Source organism: Carlito syrichta, unplaced genomic scaffold (genome assembly GCF_000164805.1).
Source record: "Carlito syrichta isolate Samal-C Ts95f unplaced genomic scaffold, Tarsius_syrichta-2.0.1 Scaffold313449, whole genome shotgun sequence".
NCBI lineage: Eukaryota > Metazoa > Chordata > Mammalia > Primates > Tarsiidae > Carlito > Carlito syrichta.
Genome location: NW_007257545.1, coordinates 254564 through 276956, shown reverse-complemented (window position 1 = coordinate 276956; position 22393 = coordinate 254564). Strand labels below are relative to the sequence as shown.

The window sequence follows — 22393 nt, the reverse complement described above, 5'->3', positions numbered from 1 at the left end:
CGGGCTCAGGCAATCCACTCACCTCAGCCTCCCAAGACACGGGATTACAGGCTGAGCCATTGAGCCCGGCTTACTATTATTATTTTAAATATTCTACATTTGGGAATATATTGCCAGCTTACCCTACCTTTGGCTCAAATCCAAGACCTCTTAGATTTACAATAAATAGTTTTGGTGCAGTGTCTGGCACCTACAGGAACCATGATAAATACTAGTTATCCTCCCTGGGTTTTTATGAAGAACAACTCTTGGTGAGATGTTCGATGTCTAGGGTTGACTACCTCTTGGGCAGCAAGTAAATTTCGGAGTTACATGTACAGTAAATGCCACCACTTATCTATTTTAAAATAAAGTATCAAACACATAGATGGCAACACTATGTAGATTCTATAGAAAAAGGAAATGTTTAGAAAAACACCTGAAAGGAAACATTCTAAACTCACTGAAAGGGGCAGAGAAGGGAAGACCAGGATTGGTGGTGGCAACGAAAGCATATCTTATCTGGTATGTTTTAATTGTTTTAAAAAGAGAATGTATTCATATATTATATGTGCAATTAAAATAATTGTTGGCTGGGCTTGGTGGCTCAGCCTGTAATCCCAGCACTTTGGGAGGCTGAGGCGAGTGGACTGCCTGAGCCCGTGGGTTTGAGACATACCCAGGCAACTTGGCGAGATCTCGTCTCTACAATAAATCAAAAAAATTAACTTGGCATGGTAGTGTGCGCCTGTGGTTCCAGCCACGTGGAACGCTGAGGCGGAAGGATCAACAGAGCCTAGGAGTTCGACGCTGGGGTGGCCATGAGCGTGCCACTGCACTCTAGCCTGGGCAGCAGAGTGAGACTCCAACTCAAAAAAAAAAAATTGTCAAAGTAACTTACAATAAAAAAGTGGACAGGAGAGAAGCTAAGAAACTCCAAGTCAGGGTGTTCCCAAAATATTTCTTGCTTTGCTTTTTGACCCTTGGGTCTCTCACATGGGGTTTCAATACTACACGGTTTCTTTTGTAAGAGAAAGAGACAGGGAGTCCTTTCTCTGAAATCTGGTTATGTCTCCAAATGCCAAAGATCTACACCTTTCTGGGTCTGTTCTAGGCCTCTAACAAACTCCAGGTAACCCCTGGAGATAGTTATCTTTAGAATCAGAAATGGGAGGTATGGACTGGGTGTGGTGGTTCACGCTTGTAATCTCAGCACTTCGGGAGGCCAAAATGGGAGGACTGCTTGAGCCCAGTAGTTTGAGAACAGCCTGGGAAACATAGCCAAGACCTTGTCACTATAAATATTCAAAAATTAGCCGGGCATAGTGGCATGTGCCTGTAGTCCCAGCTACTCTGGAGGCTAAGGGGGGAGGATCACTTGAGCCCAGGAGTTCAAGGTTACAGTGAGCTATGATTATACTACTGCATTCTAGCCTGGGCAACAGAATGAGATCCTGCTTCAAAAAAAAAAAAGAAAAAGTATTGAATGAATGAATGACTATTCCTAAATTTTCTCTAGGCCTGTCATGTGTTTCACAGCTTGAGAACGTTTTCAGTCTGAGGAAGAATCCTCATCGATATGTATATTTTAGCTTCTACCCCTAGCTGTCTCCTTCAATTATTTGCCCTTGATTCAGGTCCATACCAGACATCCTCTTGTAGCATGGTCCTGGCTCCAGTCTCAAATCTTGTCCACCTTCCTCTTTGCCACCAGAGGGCTCTTCTTAAATCATCAACTTTGGTTATGTCACTCTTCTCTGGACAAAACTATTTTGCTTCTTGACGGTTAATATCTCTAAGACTTGATTGGATACCAATCCTCTGCCCTGTTCAGACTCCCATGTTACAAGTCTATATCAGTTAGGATGTTCCTGGCAATTTTTCTTTTTTCAGAGACAAGGTCTCACTCTGCCACCCAGGCTGGAATGCAGTGGTACAATCATAGCGCACTGCAGCCTCAAACTCCTGGGCTCAAGAAATCCTCCTATCTCAGCCTCTCAAGTAGCTGGGACTACAGGTGTGTGCCACCATATCTGGTTCAGGTTTTCTAAAAAATTTTTTGTAGAGACAAGGTCTCACTATGTTGCCCAGGCTGGTCTCAAACTCCTGGTCTCAAGCAATCCTCCCGCCTTGGTCTCCCAAAGGGTTGATCATTGCCCATTCTTAGACCAATCTTTGACTCTAGGAGAATGCCATACTCTGATTGACCTAGGTCTGGATTTCTGAATCAATCACCAGTATGAAAGATGAAATAGAATCGGTATTTATCAATTAGGCATTACGCTCTTCCTCTTCTCTGGTGGAGGGGAGATGGAAAGTTGAGGAGATGACATGATCTTCACAATATATCTCATAGCATCCTGCACACTATCCCTTCAGACAATAATCACACTTGTCGTTTTGAAAAAAATGTGAGCAAATGAATACATGAACAGGTAGGGTTTCTCCTGCGAGGGAAGAAAAGAACAATGGCCATGAAAGTTGGAACAGCCTCTAAAGGCAAGGCTTCTTAAGGTTTGTTACCACTAGAGTCTGGGCAGGAAGGGCCATGAAGAATTTCCAGAAATTAGATGAAGTGGGTCCTGGTCAAACTGAAAAAACCTTGAGTGCCATGGTAAAGAGGTTAGGGTTTGTCCTTTAGTTATTCAACCATTCACACATTCATTGTCTCCAACTCCACGGACTGTGCTAGGAGGTGGAAATATGAAGATGAAATGGATGGTTCATGCCTGTGACCTGAGCACTTTGGAAGACCAACCTGGGACAATCGCTTGAGACTAGGAGTTTGAGACCAGCTTAGACCACCACAACAACAACAACAAAATTTTTAAAAATACCTTCACAGCCAGACGAGAGGATTGCCTGAACCCGGGGATTCAAGACCAGCCTGGGCAACTTGGTGAGACCTTGTCTCTACAATAAATCAAAAAATAAGCCAGGTGTGGTAACGCGCACCTGTAGTTCCAGCTACCTGGAAGGCTAAGGCGGAAGGATCGCCTGTGCCCAGCAGGTCGAGGCTGCAGTGGTTGTGAGCATGCCACTGCACTCCAGCTTGGGGAATAGAGTGAGACTCCAACTCAAAAAAAAAAAAAAGTGGTCAAAAGATATGAATAGACACTTCTCAAAAGAAGACATACGAGCAGCCAACAGATTCATGAAAAAATGCTCAGCCTCAGTAATCATCAAAGAAATGCAAATTAAAACCACACTGAGATACCACCTAACTCCAATCAGGATGGCCATCATCAATAACTCAAAGAGCAACAAATGCAGGGAAAAGGAAACATGTCCACAATGTTGGTGGGAGTGTAAATTAGTACACAAGCTCTGTGGAAAACAGTGTGGTGATTCCTAAGAGATCTAACAATTGACCTTCCATATGAACCTTCCATATGACCCAGCAATCCCCCTTCTGGGAATATACCTGGAGAAACTCAAATCCCTGTATGAAAAAGACACCTGCACACACATGTTTATTGCAGCATTATTCACAATAGCAAACACATGGAATCAGCCATGCTACCCATTGAAAGTGGACTGGATTTTAAAAATTGTGGCACATATACATGATGGAATATTATGCAGCCATAAAGAAGGACAAAATATGAATGTTGCAGCAACCTGGATGAATTTAGAATCTATAATACTCAGTGATCCATCACAGAAACAAAGAAATGAGTACCACATGTTCTCATTCATAAGTGGACCCTGAACAATTATCATAATACTATGGGAAAGGGATTGGCAGTAGTGGGAAACTGCCAGGGGAGGGAGGGGAGGGCACACTTCATCAATAAGGATACCTGATCTCAAACCAGGTGAAATAGGTACCAAAATAAGGCCCAAACTTTATCTATACAATGACCATTTGTATACCTAATGCTGAATTGTACTCCACATCTTAAAATAAAAAATTTTAAAAAGCTATCAGCAGTAAAATATCAAAGGAATAAAAAATTAAAGATGGTGAAATGAGGCAGATAGATATGATCTCTGACATCATGAAAGTAGGAAGAGATACAGGTATTGAACAGACAATGGTGTAAGTAGTTCATTAACTAGATGCTGTCTCCTCTGGTAAGGTCCATCCCCCATTTCTCAGGAAGCCCTCATATCTCCCTCCTTTGGGCTCACAGCTTTCCTTGAAGTGGTGGTTGTAAGACACACAAGTCTAAGGGCATTGTTCTAAGTACATGTATGTTCAATAATGTAAACCTCAAACAGCTCTGGGAGTTGGGCACCAGGACAGTCACCATTTAACAGAGAGGATAAGTACTTGCTCAAGGGCACAGAGCTGAGACTAGAACCAGTCAGTTACACTCCAGAATGCAGAGTTCTAAACGCCATGCTGTGATACTGCTCCCATGTGGGTACCATCATTATCCCATTTTACAGATGAGACAACTGAGGCTCAGGGTAGAATTTACCTATGGTCACAGAGTTTAGGAGCCAAATCTGAATAGTGGCAGATAGCAGAGATCACGCTTAACAACCTGACCAAACACCACTCTGCAGAGGCTTCCAGCAAAGCACGATTGTTTCAGATGGGTGTTTAGTGTTATTTATACATCTGTCTCCATCTACCAAGCAAAGAGGCTCCTCGAGGGGAAAGACCGGATCTATTCTGTTTCTTCAGCTCCAGCACCATTTTGGCATTTAAACGACTGTGCAAATGTTTGTTGAATGAATCAAATGACTGATGAATAAGTGAATGAATGATTGGATAATATTGAGTGGGATGCCTAGACACAGAGGATAGCCTGTGATTAGCAGGTTTTAGAAGTATTCTTAGCAAACTGAGGATCTGTGAGTGCCTGTTTCTACAGCCTCAGGAAGAAACAAAACCCTTGAACAAAAAGAAATGGGCGTAACAAGAATTTCGGGCAGGATTCCATGACATCACTCTAAACTGGATGTCTGGACTAGTAAACAAAGACTCTCGTGACATGGGTCTGGCCAGGCTGGTCACTGGGCCCGCGGGGTGGGGGAGGTGGTTGAAGGGAACTGCCCCAGCACTGGTCTCCACCCCAAGCTTTAGCTGAGGCGCCGCTGCATTCAGCAGGTATCTCATCCAAGGGAAAACCAGGACAGGAAATCACGTTGCCATGGAGACCAGAGAGGCCCTTCCAGACACAGGGGAAAATAAACACATTCTGGTTGGGCTTAACCCCCACGAAGCCAGGCTGGCCTCATCTCTTAGTCTGAGATGTCCTGGTTTTCACTAAAAATGTCCAGTGGAGCTGGGCCAGGTGGCTCAGCCTGTAATCCCAGCACTTTGGGAGACCGAGGCGAGAGGATTGCCTGAGCCCAGGGGTTCGAAACCAGCCTGGGCAACATGGTGCGATCTCGTCTCTACACGAAATCACAAAAGCTAGCTGGGCGTGGTGGCGTGGATCTGTAGTTCCGGCTGCTTGGAAGGCTGAAGCGGAAGGATCGCCTGAGCCCAGCAGGTTGAGGATGCGGTGGCCGTGAGCATGCCACTGCACTCCAGCCTGGGTGACAGAGTGAGACTCCAACTCAAAAAAAAAAAGAAATGTCCAGTAGGCTCTCCTCCAGGGTCCTCAGCACCAAGGGCTCAGTGGTAACTCCTGCCCATGCCAAGTCCTGGGGGCAGTGTCAACCCAGGCTGAAGAATGAAGCCATTCTGTGTCCAGATCTAAAGGCTTCCCTATGCTCCTTCACAGCTGGGGGCTGAATGCTGGCAATGGCTGTGCCAGACACATTTCCACATACTTGAGATCTATTAACTCATTCAATCTGCACAACTCAATGGGGAAGACCTTGTTATTATGCTCATGCCCATTTTGCTGATGAATAAACTGAGGCACAGAGAGATGCCCCTCTGCTTCACCAGATAGCTGGTCATGGCATGAGAACTTGAGGCATGCTGAGATTACTTTGACAACAGATTATTGCACTTAAGAATACTCTATAGGCCAGGCACGGTGGCTTACACCTGTAATCCCAGCACTTTGGGGAGCCAAGGTGGGAGAATTGCTGAGCCTAGGAGTTCAGGGCCAACCTGGGCAACATAACAAGACTTGGTCTCTACAAAATAATTTAAAAAGGAGCCAGGTGTATAGTCTCAGCTACTTGGGAGGCTGAGGCGGAAGGATCCCCTGAGCCCAGAAGATTGAGGCTGCAGGGAGCTGTGATCGTGCCACTGCACTTTAGTCGGGGCAACAAAGTGAGACCTCAGTATGGAAGAAAAAAAAATACAGTATGACTGTGGGCAAGTTAGTCTCTCCAAGCCTCAGTTTCTCCACTGGTATATACGTCACCACTTTGAAACATTGTTGTGAGGTTAAATTTGATGCACATTTATTGAGCACTTACTATATGTCAGGCACTCTGTTGGGCCCTGGACCTATAATGGGAAAGAAGACAAACATATTGCCAGGTCATGCAGCTTGTGATGGGCAGGCATTTTCAGGACAGAGGGAGGGGTCCCTCTGGAACCCCTGAGTTTGGAAGGAGTTGGTCCCTTGGAAGAAGTGGAAGAAGTCCAGAGAGGCTGAAGCTCTTAGGAGCATGAAGCAAGTGTCAGAAGCTGGATCTCACAGGGACCAGGGAGAACTGAGCTCTAATGGGGACAGGTAGGGTTATTTCCAGGCCTAACTTCAGAGCATTTACCGAAGAAAGTCAAATTTCTTTTTTTTTTTTGAGTTGGAGTCTCACTCTGTCGCCCAGACTGGAGTGCAGTGGCTGCTCCCGGCCACCGTAGCCTCGACCTACTGGGCTCTGGCGATCCTTCCGCCTCAGCCTTCCAAGTAGCTGGAACTACAGGCGCGTGCTACCACGCCCGGCTGATTTTTGATTTATTGTAGAGATGAGGTCTTGCCAAGTTGCCCAGGCGGGTCTCGAACCCGCGGGCTCCAGCAATTCACTCACCTCAGCCTCCCAGAGGCATGGGATTACAGGCTGAGCCACCGAGCCTGGCTGAAAGTCAAATTTCATGTGCGCTGTTAAAGAGTCTGTCCTGCCTGAAGGGGCCTAGACAAGGGGTTGGTCAACTACACAACTACAGACAGAGCTAAATCTGGCCCACTGCCTGCTTTTTCTTTTCTTTTCCTTTTTTTGAGTCTAATGCAACGACCTATCAATCTGCATGCTTTTGTATGGTCCTTGAACTAAAATTAGTTTTACATTTTTATTAAAAAAAATTTTTTTTAAATTGAACTCTGTTTTTTAGAGATGAGGTCACCCAGGCTGGAGTGCAGAGGCACAATCATAGCTCATTGCAGCCTCGAACTTCTGACCTCAAGGGATCCTCCCTCCTTGGCCCCCCAATGTGCTGTGATTACAGGTGTGAGCCACCTGTTCCAATATTTATAAATCATTGGAAAAGAATCAAAAGAAAATATTATTTTGTCACATGTAAACATGTGAAATTTAAACATCAGCATGTATAAATAAAGTTTTATTGACACACAGTTTTGTCATTTATTTAAAAATTGCCTATGGTTGCTTTTGCATCACAGTGGCAGAGTTGAATAGTTGTGACAGAGATGTATAGTCCACAGAGATGAAAATATTTACTCTCTGGCCCTGTTCAGAAGGTTGCTGAGGCTTGGACAAGATGCCCCTGGCTTTGGTGCAGAGTCTGATTAAGGAGAGATTATACATCAAGACCTTTGAAGAGGAAGAGAGGTCAGACACCAGCAGTTTCCTGTGAGTTAGTGTTGATGCTGATAATAATACTCTAATATTGAATAAGGCCCGCTGTGTGTTGGGCACTTTACGTAGTCTCATTCATTAAGTCCTCACAAAAACCCTTCCGAGGTCAGGACTGTGATTATCCTTACTTTACCAATGAAGAAACTGAGGACAGAGATAAGAGCTAAGGAACTTGCCCTGCATGACTATAGCTAGTAGGTGATAGATTCAGGATTGAGCTCGGGCAGTTTACTTCCAGAATCTGTGCTTTAACTGTTCCCTACCATCTCTGCTGGGGCTCAGTGGTGGCTGATACCGGAGATGCTGAGAACTATCTCTTCAGTTGAACCTTGCCTGAACTTCTACCTCACGGGCCATAAAAATTGCAGGAGAGGCTGGGTGTGGACTCATGCCTGTAATCCTAGCACTTTGGGAGACAAGGAAGGGTTGCTTGACCTCAGGAGTTCAAGACCAACCTGGGCAACATAGTGAGACCTCATCTCTTTATTTATTTCTTATTTTCATTTTTGGAGTTGTAGTCTCACTCTGTCGCCTAGGCTGGAGTGCAGTGGCACACTCATGGTCACTGCAGCCTCGACCTGCTGGGCTCAGGCAATTCTTCCGCTTTAGCCTTCCAAGTAGCTGGAACCACAAGGCACATGCCACCATGCTGGGCTAATTTTTCTTGATTTTTTTTTTTTTTTTTGAGTCAGAGTCTCACTCTGTCGCCCAGGCTGGAGGGCAGTGGCATGCTCACAGCTCCCACAGCCTCGGCCTGCTGGACTCAAGTGATCCTTCCACCTCAGCCTTCCAAGTAGCCAGAACTACAGGGACACGCAACCACACCCGGCTAGTTTTTTGATGTTATTGTAGAGAGGAGGTCTCACCAAGTTGCCCAGGTTGGTCTCGAACCCCTGAGCTCAGTCAATCCTGTCACCTTGGCCTCCCAAAGTGCTGGGATTATAGACCTGAGCCACCGCACCTGGCCTACTTTTCTTGATTTATTGTAGAGATGAAGTCTTGCCTAACTGCCCAGGCTGGTCTTGACACCTGTGGGCTAAGGCAATCCACTCACCTCGGCCTCCCAAAGTGCTGGGATTATAGGTGTGAGCCACCATGCCCAGTGAGACCTCGTCTCCTAAAAAAAGAAAAAAAAACTGCAGGAGAGTCTTTTCCTGCTACCAGAACTGTGATGGGGACTTTCAATACCTGATAAGGTATTTGCACTAGTCATATTGTCTCTTTGCCCTCAGATCTAAGCTTTATAGTGCTTAATAGCCTTAATAGCCTTTATAGTGCTTGGAGCCTCTAAAGCTACCTATGTGACCTTAGGCAAGTTACTTCATCTCTCTGAGCCTCAGTTTCCCATTAGAATGTAAGCAACTATCTTGAAGGACTATTGTGAGGGTTAAATTCGATGGTGCATTTATTGAGCACTTAGTATATGCTGTATGTCCTGTACCTTGGGAGACTGAGTGTATACACTGTTCAAAAGAGTCCCTTTCCCTCTAGATTCCCATTGGTTTTGACAAATAGGAAACCCCAGAAGTTGATTGTGGGGATGGAGGAGAGTAAGGTCGGGGTATTTATTCTCCAGTTTCTTCTCTGTGGTGACTCTGGACTGCCTTAAAGTCACAGTCTCTGCCTCAGTGGCCTCGGCGTAGGCTTCTCCATCATGAGTTTACAGTGGTCATTCTTCCCCCCAGTCCGTCAGCTCCAGGGGTAGTAACAGAGTCCACTGCCATTTGTCCCTGTGGATCCTTGGGATTTTCTGCCTTGCCTTTGTAAAGAGTTTCTCGAAGAAATGACCTAATTTGAGTGCAGCCTCTCATTCCTGCTGAGACCCTGACTGATGCCCTCTTTGTTTAAATTAACTTCCCATGCATACTGGTAGACTCCATGCATCTCGCCCCATTTCACATAACGGCCACTCCCCAATGCCCCCATACAATATCCACAATGGAGTATCCCATCCCAACTTCCATCGGAGGTGAATTCTATCCCACATCGCCAAGGGTGCAGGAAATACAGGTGCTTTCATGTGCTGATGGGTGGTGTAATATAGGACAAGTCCCAGGCAAAGGGGTTTGGAAACATGTTCCAACATTTTAAAATATGCATCCCTTTTGACTCAGCAATTTCATCTTTAGGAATTCATCTCAAGAAAATAATTATAGTAGCATGAGAAGAGTAATGTATTGCGGTAGAATCAAACTGTTATCTATCAGTAGTTGACTAGCTAAATTAATTCAGTTCGATTTTTAAATTTTGAGTACCTACTAAGCTTCGAGCATGGTTTTAGCAGTAAATATGCCTGATAAAGTCCTGTTTTTACGGAATTTATATTTTACTTGTTAGAATAGTTATAACACACGCGTACAATGGAATAACTTACAACAAAGCAACAAGACAAAATTAGTAGCTCACTGCGTGATTACAGAGAGTCCATAATGTTGGTGGTCTTACTGTGTTGCCCAGGCTAGAGTGCAGTGGCATGACCATAGCTTACTGCAGCCTTGACCTCCTGGGTTTAGGTGATCTTTTTGCCTCAGCTTCCTGAGTAACTGAGACTACAGGCATGCACCCCCAAATGCAACAAATTTTTTAAATTTTTTTGTAGAGATGAGGTCTTGTTATGTTGTCCAGACTGGTCTCTGTTGCCTGGGCTCAAGCAATTCTCCTGCCTTGGCCTCCCAAAGTGTTCGGATTACCGGAATGAGCTACTGTGCCCTATCACAATATGTTTTTTTTTTTTTTTTTTAGCCAGAGTCTCACTCTGCCACCCAGGCTGGAATGCAGTGACAAGCTCACAGCCACCACAGCCTTGACCTGCTGGGCTCAGGTGATCCTTCTGTCTCAGTCTTCCAAGTAGCTGGAACTACAGGCGTGTGCCACCACACTCGACTAATTTCATGATTTATTGTAGAGACAAGGACTTGTCAAGTTGCCCAAGCTGGTTTCGAACTCGTGGACTCAGGCAATCCTCTTGCCTCTGCCTCCCAAAATGCTGAGATTACAGGCATGAGCCACCACACTCAGCCACAATATATCATTAATAGAAAAAAAATTAGGTTAGAGAACAGTAACTAAAATAGGATCCAATGTATTTATTAGATTTAGAAAAGATATGGAAGAATATAAAACAAATTGCTAATAATGATTAGTTGGGGGAGACAAGGCTATTTACTTTTTATTTGATACAGTTCTGTATTATTTCAGTTTTATTGAAATAAGGTTTATTAATAAAATATATATTTCAGCTGGGTGTAGTGGCTCATGCCTGTAATCCTAGCACTTTGGGAGGCTGAGGTGGGTGGATTGCATTGAACCTAGGAGTTTAAGACCCACCTGGGCAATGTAGCAAGACCTTGCCTCTTCAAAAAATAAAAAAATTAGTCAGATGTGGTAGCATGTGCCTGTGGTCCCAGCTACTTGGGAGGATGAGGCAGGAGGAAGGCTTGAGCCCAGGAGGTTGAGCCTGCTGTGAGCTGTGATAATTGTGTTCATGCCACTGCGCACCCCAGCTTGGGTGACAGAGTGAGACCCCAACTCAATATATATATATAAATATAAATGTATATATATTTATTTTGAACCATTAAACCTCTATGCGTGCATTCTTCCTTTTCAGTAATAAATATTTTAAAATTATAAAAGTTATACATAAGTATATTCTTTGTGTACAAATTTCAAAAATTATAGGCAAAAGTTAAGTCCTTCTTCAGTATCCTGAGGAAATCATTGAAATCAGTTGATTTGTTTACCTCTGGACTCATTTCCATGCATTTACATATGATTATGTGTAATTAAAAAATATATTATGCGTTAAGTTGTATTTTTTCTTTTACATGGATGATATCTTGCAATAAATATTGTTCTGCACCTTACTATATATATATATATATTTTTTTTTTTTTTTTTTGAGTCAGAGTCTCACTCTGTCACCCGGGCTGGAGTACAGAGGCACACTCACGGCCACCGTGGCCTCAAACTGCTGGGCTCAGGTGATCCTTTCACCTCAGCCTTTCAAGTAGCTGGAACTACAGGCATGTGCCACATTGCCTGGCTAATTTTTTGATTTATTTTAGAGACAAAGTCTACTAAGTTGCCCAATATCATCTCGAACCCCTGGACTCAGGCAATCCCCTTGTTCAGGCCTCCCAAAGTACTGGGATTACAGGCTTGAGCCACCACACCTGGCTTGCATTTTATTTTTTATCCTTTTTTTTAAGTTGGAGTCTCACTCTGTCACCTAGACTGGAGTACAGTGGCACAATCACAGCTCACTGTAGCCCCAAACTCCTGGACTCAGGCAATCCTTCTGTCCCACCCTCCTGAGTAGTTGAAACTACAGGCATGCACCACCACACCTGGTTAATTTTTAAAATTTCTTTTTGGAGCCAAGTTCTCACTATGTTGCCTTGGCTAATCTTGAACTCCTGGGCTCAAGAAATCCTCCCACCTCACCCTCCTAAAATGCTAGGATTATAGCCATGAGCAACTGTGCCAAATTGAAATATATATTTTATTTCATATTATTTATTATTATATCCTTTTTTTTTTTTTTTGAGTCAGAGTCTCACTCTGTCACCCGGGCTGGAGTACAGAGGCACACTCACGGCCACCATGGCCTCAAACTGCTGGGCTCAGGTGATCCTTCCACCTCAGCCTTCCAAGTAGCTGGAACTACAGGCATGTGCCACGCTGCCTGGCTAATTTTTTTATTTATTTTAGAGACGAAGTCTACTAAGTTGCCCAACCTCATCTCGAACCCCTGGACTCAGGCAATCCCCTCGCCCAGGCCTCCTAAAGTACTGGGATTACAGGCTTAAGTCACCACACCTGGCTTGCATCTTATTTTTTATCCTTTTTTTTTAGTTGGAGTCTCACTCTGTCACCTAGACTGGAGTACAGTGGCACAATCACAGCTCACTGTAGCCCCAAACTCCTGGACTCAGGCAATCCTTCTGCCTCACCCTCCTGAGTAGTTGAAACTACAGGCATGCACCACCACACCTGGTTAGTTTTTAAAATTTCTTTTTGGAGCCAAGTTCTCACTATGCTGCCTTGGCTAGTCTTGAACTCCTGGGCTCAAGCAATCCTCCCACCTCAACCTCCTAAAATGCTAGGATTATAGCCATGAGCAACTGCGCCAAATTGAAATATATATTGTATTTTATATTATTTATTATTATATTATATATATATATATATATATTTTTTTTTTTTTTTTTTTTTTTTTGAGTTGGAGTCTCAATCTGTCACCCAGACTGGAGTGCAGTAGCCACTCCCAGCCACCGCAGCCTTGACCTGCTGGGCTCCGGCGATCCTTCTGCCTCACCTTCCAAGTAGCTGGAACTACAGGCGTGCGCTACCACACCCGGCTCATTTTTTGATTTATTGTAGAGATGAGGTCTCACCAAGTTGCCCAGGCAGGTCTTGAACCCGCAGACTCAGGCAATCCACTTACCTCAGTCTCCCAAAGTGCGGGATTACAGCCTGAGCCACGAGCCCGGCTTATATCTTTTATTAGTAAAGCTTGTTTTGGCCTACACCTTGCTTTTTAAAATCTAGTGTGGCCAGGCGAGGTGGCTTAGCCCATAATCCCAGCACTTTAGGAAGCCGAGGTGAGAGGATTACCTGAGCTCAGGGGTTCGAGACCAGTCTGGGCAACTTGGTGAGACTTCTTCTCTACAATAAATAAAATAATAAGCTGGGCATGGTAGCGTGTGCTTATAGTTCCAGCTACTTGGAAGGCTGAGGTGGAAGGATTGCCTAAGCCCAGCAGGTCAAGGCTGCCATGGCTGTGAGCATGCCACTGCACTCTAGCCTGGGCGACACATTGAGATTCCATCTCAATGGGGGCTTTTTGGAGACTACCAACCAAGAAAAGATAATCCAGCAACCACATGAACAATGGAGAGGAAGAGAGATGACAGAGTTAACCCAAGCTGACAGAAGTGTTATTCATGAATTCAATGGCTATGTATTGAGGACCTACTTTGTGCTATCAGGCACTATTCTAGGTACTGGTGATAAAAGCATGAACAAGACAGACAAAGCTCAAGTCCTCATGGGTTTTATTGTATAGCAGAGACAAGATAACCAATGAGATAATGAGCACAAAAAACAAGACAGTGGTCATACAATTCACGAGCAGTTTTAGGGGTACTCTCATAGTCTGTGACTAGACGTGGTGGGTGGTGGGAAGGGAGGAAGTTCAGAATGAACTTCCAAATTTCAAGTCTAGGCAATTGGTGGATTCTGGTGCCTTTTCCTGAGAGAAAGAAACCTTGAGGGGGAATAGACTTAAGGAAGGATTATAAGCCCAGTATTGGACATGCTGACTTTAAAGAATCTGAGGGACAATGAGGTGATGTTCCAGGAGGTAACTAAATACCAGTCAAGGAGCTCAGAAGCGATGCCTCAACTGGAGACAGATAATAAGAAATCAGAGGCATGGTGGTGATATTTAAAGCCACACCAGTGAATGTGGAGAGACAAAAGAGCTAGCAGAAACTAGAGGAATAGGAACTCCTGAGGGGTGGGAGAAAAGGGACAGAGAAATCTAAAGGAAAGAGGGAAAAAAAAGATAAAGGAGCAGTCAGAGAGATAGGAGGGGGAAGTCATGGATTCTGCAGGAGAGAATTGGAAGGAAAGGGAGTGATTAACTGTGTCAGACACAGTCAAGAAATCAAGAAGTCTCCATGGATGCAAAAGGAGGTCATTGATGACCTTGATGAGAACAGTTTCAAGAGTGGGGAGTGGGGAGGGAAGAAGGCTGAGTAGTGATGTAGAGGTGAGAAAATAGAGACAAGTGAGTGTAAATCATTCTCAACTCTTTTTCTCCTATCGGCACATACATGAATTCGGAGGCATTATCTGAATTAAATGTCTATCTTTGAAGTGATTTTAGACTCTGGGAGGCTGCCAGCTCATCCTTTTTCATTCGGTTCTAATGCACTGGCTGGGAATAGTTCCACTAGGTAAAAGAAACAGGACTGCTTGGGACAACTGGGAAAAGAATGGGAAGGAAAGTCGAGGGTGGCACATCCTTCCAGACTCTGTGACAGCGAGGTTGTGTAACCTCCAGGAGACAGAGCAGAAAAGGTCTCCAGGAGTGTGAAGGATAAGGTGGTGTGAATTCCAAGACCCCATGTGGGCATGCAATATTCCATATCTAAAATAAATCCTCTTTTAGATAGGAGATATCCTCTTGTAAAGTTTAAAAGTATCAGTCTCCTGTAGCAACCTGAAATCTTAGGAAATTCAGGCATTTACTCTCGAAGTAGGAAGAATCACAGCTTTTCTCATGCAAAATATCTTTTTGTACTTCTCTTGCAATTCTTAGTGTTTTCTCTGACCGCCACAGGCCCTGACCTTCTTTGATTTTTTCTTCCCCCTTTGGATTCAGAAAACTGCATGAAATTGGTGGTGTTGGTTGGAGAATTTGGGTGGCTTGACTGAGACAGTTACTTTGACAGCCTTTCCACAATCCTTCTAGTGATCCTTTAAAAAAAAGGTTTACTTTACATGGTTGTTCTAATTTAGACCAATATGTGTGTGGGAAGAGGTGGGGGTGTTTTAACAAAACAAATAACACTTAAAAGGATTACTTTACACATCATCTGTGTATTCTGTTGCAATACACTGAAGACTGTGCCTGCTTTAATGTGTAACTCTGTTGAAACAATTTCACCTGAAATCCTGACTATTACTTGCAATGTCCTTTCCCAGTTAGTCCCAGATTATTAATGTCACCCTGGCAAAACTGGTAATTCACCGTTTGTGAGCCTTCCAAATCATTTAATACTATATTATTTTTATATAAGTCAGAGTCTCACTCTGTTGTCCATGCTGGAGTAGTAGCACAATCATGGCTCATCACAGCCTCAAAATAAGGCATGTGCCTCCATGTCCAGTTAATTTTTTTTTCATCTTTTCTTTCTTTCTTTCTTTTTTTTGTAGACATGAAGTCTGAGGTCTGAAAGGACATAACATGGAGTCAATATAGCCAATGAGCAGCCATTTTAACATTGGTTAGCTTTGTCATATTTTTCTAGCAGTTCACTTTAATTTACCCTCTAATCACCAGCCAAGGACAGAACCAGTTTCTCAGAGGTAGCTATTGATAATTGCTTTACAACTTCCTTCACAGTTTGTTTTGTAAACAAATTAACCTTATTAGCTCTTCATGACCTTCATGACATAGACCCCATCAACATGGCTGTAGTCATGTGACTAATCCGCCCATCTGCGGGCCAGCCGTTACCTGATGTTAGTACCTGAGCTTATCTGCCCTCTGTGATGACGTGGAGCAGACCACCCAACCACCTTAATGACCTGCCCCCATCAAGGGGAATGTATAAAAGCATTCGACTTTGAGCAGCCATTCGCTATTACTTTACTAGACTCTGGTGTGGTCACGTGCTCTTAGACCTATGGATGCCACCTGTTTTGTAAGCTTTGGCCCCCTCTCCTACCTTGGAGAGGTGAATCTCCTTTCTCTCTCTCTCTCTCTCTCTCTCTCTAACTTACTTTCTAGCCATTGTTTTGCTAAGCCATGGTCTGCCCATATGGTTCTTTGAGCTATGGCCAGGCCATGTTTTCCTAAGCTTTGACTTCCTCTCCTTGGGAAGGTGAATCTCCTCTCTCTTCTCTCTCCCTAATTTTCTTTCTAAATAAACTATATTTTCTTTTTTTTTTGAGTTGGAGTTTCACTTTGTCGCCCAGACTGGAGTGCAGTGGCATGCTCTTGGTCACCGCAGCCTCAACCTGCTGGGCTCTGATGATCCTTCTGCCTCAGCCTTCCAAGTAGCCAGAACTACAGGTGCACGCTATCTCACCCGGCTAGTTTTTGATTTAAATTTATTTGATTTAAGGCGAGTGGGTCTCGAATCCACTCGCCTTGGCCTCCCAAAGTGCTGGGATTACAGGCTGAGCCACCGAGCCCAGCCATAAACTATATTTTCTAATCTAACTTCTGTGCAATTCTTTGCATCCTTCACCTGGCACTGGATCGTACAACCCCACTCTGGCAGGTCTGACCTAACATTTTGGAGGCCCTGTTGGGATATATTTTATTTATTTATTCAATTTTTTCAATTTTATTTTGAAGATGTGGGGTTCAATTCAGGATTAGGTATACAAGTGGTCATCATATAGGTAAAGTATGGGCTTCCCTTTGGTCCCCATTTTCCCTGGTTTGAGATCAGGTACCCTTATTAATATTGTGACCCCACCCTCCCACCCCAGCAGTATACTGCTACTGCCAGTTCCTGTCTTATAGTATCATAGTAAATGTTCAGGGTCCGCTTATGAGTGAGAATGTATGGTACTCTGTTGTTTTTTTTTTTTGAGTTGGAGTCTCACTCTGTCGTCCAGACGAGTGCAGTGGCTGCTCCCGGTCACGGAAGCCTCAACCTGCTGGGCTCTGGCAATCCTTCCACCTCAGCCTTTCGAGTAGCCGGAATTACAGGCATGCGCTACCACGCCCGGCTGATTTTTGATTTATTGTAGAGATGAGGTCTCGCCAAGTTGCTCATGTGGGTCTCGAACCTGCGGGCCCAGGCAATTCACTCACCTCAGCTTCCCAAAGGCACGGGATTACAGGCTGAGCCACCTAGCCCGGCGGTACTCTGTTCTTTGTTTCTGTGACAGATCACTGAGTATGATAGACTCTAAACCCATCCAAGTTGCTGCGAAGTCCATATGTTTGTCCTTAATGACTGCATACTATTCCATTGTGTATATGTACTACATTTTTTTATCTAATCCAGTTTCGATGGGCAGCATGGTTAGTTCTATGTTTTTGCTATTGTGAATAGTGCTGCAATAAACATGTGTATGCAGGTATCTTCTTTGTAGAATGATTTGAGTTCCTCAGGGGGATATATTTTTAACCTAACATTTTTGGAGGTTCCACCAAGATCTTTGACCTAACAAAATCTTACTATGTTACCCAGGCTAGTCTCAAACTCCTGGGCTCAAGCAATACTCCCACCTCAGTTTACCAAAGTGCTGAGATTACAGGCATGAGCCACTTTGCCCTGCCTCTATTTTATTTTTAAATCACAACTTAGAAATAAAAAGTAAACCATTAATAAATATTAGCCTTACACTGGGAAGAAGAGGAAGAAGGCATTTAGAAAAGAGGTGGCCCAAACTGATAAAATTTTAAACTAATTTGCCACTGATATTTCCATTTTTACTTGCCTTCCAAATAATCACATCCAAACAATTGTTTTCATTTTAAACAATTTTCTTCATCTTATTAATACATGTCCAGAGTCATTGCATTTAGGATTTGAAAACAGGCGAGGATGCAAAAAATGATTTGTAATCTGTAGACTATACTTATAAGAGACTCATAATAAGATTGAATCCCCTTGTTCCAATCTGTTCATTAACGGAGTTCCTGATGCTTCCAGGTCTGATGTGATGTTCCCGCAACCAGATTTTATCATCTATAAGACTGCGCCCCCTAGGGGGTTGTTGTGAGTACCCTTTCCCATTCCCATGATAATGATTCTGGGGAATGAACAAATGCTGTTTGCTGGGTTTTGTTTATTTTTTGTGTTTGTTTGCTTGTTTTTGAATCAGTGTCTCACTCTGTGACCCAGGCTGGAGTGCAGTGATATGATCATAGCTCACTATGGCCTTGACCTCCCAAGCTCAGGCAATCCTTCTACCTCAGTCTCCTGAGTGAGTAGCTGGGACTACAGCACACACCACTGTGCCAGTCGAATTTTTTAGTTCTTTTGTAGAGATGAGGTCTCTCTATGTTGTCCAGGCTGGTCTTGAATGCCTGGTCCCAATCAACCCTCTCGCCTCAGTCTCTGCAAATGCTGGGATTACAGGTGTGAGCCATTGTGCCGGGCCACATTGCTGTGTTTTATCATTCATTTTAGCTTTAAGATTCACTGCCAGTTATTTCCAACCACACTGAACTCAGAAGTTCCATGATTTTCTTCTACTATGTTTTTCACATCTTGTTTTATTTTCTCTGTATTTCCTGAGTTCTTCTTTGGCTGCATTGATAGAACTTTCTCCTACGTCGTTTCTGTCTTTCTGTTTCCAGTGAGATTTTTATTAAGTTTTCCTTATACTCCTTGCTTGTGTTTTCCTTTGTTCTCACTTTTTTTTCTGGGTCAGTCTCACTGTCACCCAGGTTGGAGTGCAGTGGCACGCTCACGGCTATCGCAGCCTTGACTTGCTGGGCTCAGGCAATCCTTCCGCCTCAGCCTTCCAAGTAGCTGGAACTACAGGCCACATCTGGCTAATTTTTTTATTTATTGTAGAGATGCGGTCTCACCAAGTTGCCCAGGCTGGTCTTGAACCCCTGAGCTCAGGCAATCCTCTCGCGTCGGCCTCCCAATGTGCTGGGATTACAGATGTGAGCCATCATGCCTAGCGTTGTTCTCACTTCTTTTTTACCCCACTCTTGGTCTACTAGGTACTCTTTTATCTCATTGAGCATAGACCATTTTTCAAATGCACTGTCTTCTTTGCAGTAAATCTTTGTTTCAAGAGAAACATTTTCTTCTGGGCTCTTTCACCTTTGTAATTCATCTCACCATATATATTTTTTTAAGTCCCAAGGTTTTGTTTTTTGGCAATTGATAATCTATGAGTTTAATTTGTTGATCTACATATGTGTTGCTGGAATGTCTTCAAGGTTGAGTAGATGCTTCAATTTATATTTGGAGCAAAGGCCGTGTGCAGTGGCTCATGCTTGTAATCCAGCACTTAGGAAGACCGAGGTGGGAGGATTGCTTTAGCCCAGGGGTTTGAGACCAACCTGGGCAACGTAGCAAGACCTCATCTCTACAAAAAAATTTAAAAAATTAGCTGGGCACGGTGGCATGCAGCTGTAGTCCCAGATACTTGAGAGGCTGAGATGGGAGAGTCACTTAAGCCCAGAGGGAGGCTGTGTTGAGCCATGATTGTGCCACTGGGTGGCATAGTGAGCCCCAGACTCAAAAATGAAAAAATATTTGGAGCAAGAGGGCAGAAAGGCAATAGAACAGGTCACTGACCCTGTCCCTGTGGCATATTTCAATCAGAGACCTCTGAAAGGTCATGCTTGGGTATCAGCAGTTGTTGAGGTTTTGCAGGTTATTCTAACGTGCAATCAGGGTTCGAGCCCATTTTCACATTTTAAATAATAAAATTATAATAGACTTGAATATATCTGGGCACAGTGGCTCACAACGGTAATCCCAGCACTTTGGGAGGCTAACTTAGGGTTAGCTCCTGCCTTATTAAGGATCAGTTGGAGACTAAAAACACCCCAGCAAAACTGACAACATGGTATTGAATTTTGAGCAAAACAATGAAGATATTTATTAAGTTCAAGTCTATTACAATTTTTTTTTTGAGTCAGAGTCTCATTCTAGCCCAGGCTAGAGCATAGTGGCACGCTCATGACCACCGCAGCCTCGACCTGCTGGGCTCAGGTAATCCTTCCTCCTCTCTCTTCCAAGTAGCTGAAATCACAGGCATATGCCACCATGCCTGGTCAATTTTTTGATTTATTATAGAGACGAGGTCTCGCCAAGTTGCCCAGGCTGGTCTCGAATCCCTGAACTCAGGCAATCCTCTCGTCTTAGCCTCCCAAAGTGCTGGGATTACAGTTGTGAGCCACTGTGCCTGGATATATTCAAGTCTATTATAATTTTATTATTTAAAATGTGAAAATGGGCTGGGCTTGGTGGCTCAGAGGCTGAGGCGAGTGAATTGCCTGAGCCCTCGGGTTCAAGACAATTAGCCGGGCATGGTCGCGCGCACCTGTAGCTCCAGCTACTTGGAAGGCTGAGGCAGAAGGATCGCCGGAAACCAGCAGGTCAATGCTGGGGTAGCCGTGAGTGTGCCACAGCACTCCAACCTGGACTTCAACTCAGAAAAAAAAAATGTGAAAATGACTGACCTCAGTAGGAACCTTTAAGATTTGTTTAAATTTAGTGTTGAATGTAAATTTTGGACATAGTGCTTTTAAGAAATATTCTTGATGACATTGTTGCTGATGTCAATGTTGTTATTGATCTTGCTGATATCTTCTAATGCTACAAAAATGATTATGGACTGCAGCTCCCAACTGCCTTTTCTGGACTGACCCAGAAATGTGTTTTGGGTGATATCTGATGCCAAGCTTTGTTGCTGAGGATGTCACCTGGGCTGAATGCACTGCAAGGCTGCATGAGGGTGAGACTTTTGTCTGTATTCATTCACATCTGCATCCCTTCAGCCAGCAACTGTGCATAGTTGTCTCAAAAAGATATTTCTTGGGCCGGGTGTGGTGGCTCATGCCTATAATCTCAGCACTTTGGAAGGCCAAGGTAGGAGGATTGCTTGAGCCCAGGAGTTCAAGACCAGTCTGGGCAACTTGGCGAGACCTTGTCTCTCAAAAAAAAAAAAAATCAGCCGGGCATGGTGGCCCACACCTGTAGTCCCAGCTGCAAGGGAGCCTGAGAACGGTGAATCCTTTTAGCTCAGGAGTTAAAGACTGGGGTGAGCTGTGATCATGTCACTGCATTCCAGTCTGGGCAACTGAGTGAGACCCCGACTCAAAAGAAAAAAAAGATCTAGAGTGAATTGTTGAAAGGTTGTTTCACTGCTTGAACTGGTTCACACTGCCAGAACTTCCTTCCTTATCTTTACCTAGGACATGGTCCCTTGCCAATGGGACCCTCTGGCATCTCCAGGTGAGCAAGCTCCTCTCTCTAGGAAGGCTGCAGAGCACAGTTCCAGGACACTGCTTTGAAGCCTGATGGCCGGGATCTAAGTTCACTTCTGAAACTTGATAACTGTGACCTTAAGCCTTGGGCAAGTTACTTAACCCTTCTTTCCTACTTTCCCTCATGATTCTAGTTATTAAGTTTCCACACACGCAGAAAAGTTGAAAGATTAGTACTATTGATGACTCAATGATGGATCATCTGGATTCAAAAGTATTATTATTAGTATTGTAGTATTATTCAGTGTTTGCCATATATATGTAAATATGTATATGTATATATGTATGTCAGTATATCTGCAAGTAAGTCTAGGCATCATGATACTTCTCCAAATACTTCGGCCTGTATCACCAAAAAGAGAACATTCTTCTACACAAACATGACACCAGAATCACACTCAAGGAAAATTAATGATTTCCTAAAGCTATCTCTCTTTTTTTTTTTTTTTTGAGTCGGATTCTCACTCTGTCACCAAGACTGGAGTGCAGGGACATACACATGGCCACCGCAGCCTCAACCAGCTGGGCTCAGGCAATCCTTCCACTTCAGTCTTCCAAGGTGTGCACCATCATGCCCGGCTAATTTTTTGATTTACTGTAGAGATGAGGTCTCGGTCAAGTTGCCCAGGTCTGTCTTGAACTCATGGGCTCAGGCAATCCTCTCACCTTGGCCTCCCAAAGTGCTAGGATTATAGGCATGAGCCACTGTGCCCAGGCTTCCTAATGCTATCTCATATGCTGTTCATATTCACAGTTCACCAAATATTGCTCAAACGTCTTTCATTCTTTTTTCAATCTAGGTTTTTATTTTTTCAATCTAGAATCACAAATTGCATTTGGTTTTTTACTCTTTCTCTAGAAAATATTTCTACCCTTTTGTAAATGACTGATGTTTGTGAAAAGTCCACAGGCCAGTTGTCTTATAGAATGTCTCACATTTTAGATTTGTGTCATTGTCTCCTGAGGTGTTTTCTAGGCCTTCTATCTCCATCTGTGAAATGGGTGTAGTGACAGTAGCTATCA

General features: G+C 43.8%; 1 protein-coding gene across 1 annotated transcript in view; it reads right to left on the bottom strand.

The window, feature by feature from the left end:
- Nucleotides 1–22393, bottom strand: part of TNRC6A (trinucleotide repeat containing 6A) — a 222134-nt gene that overhangs the window by 140600 nt on the left and 59141 nt on the right. The window lies entirely within an intron of this gene.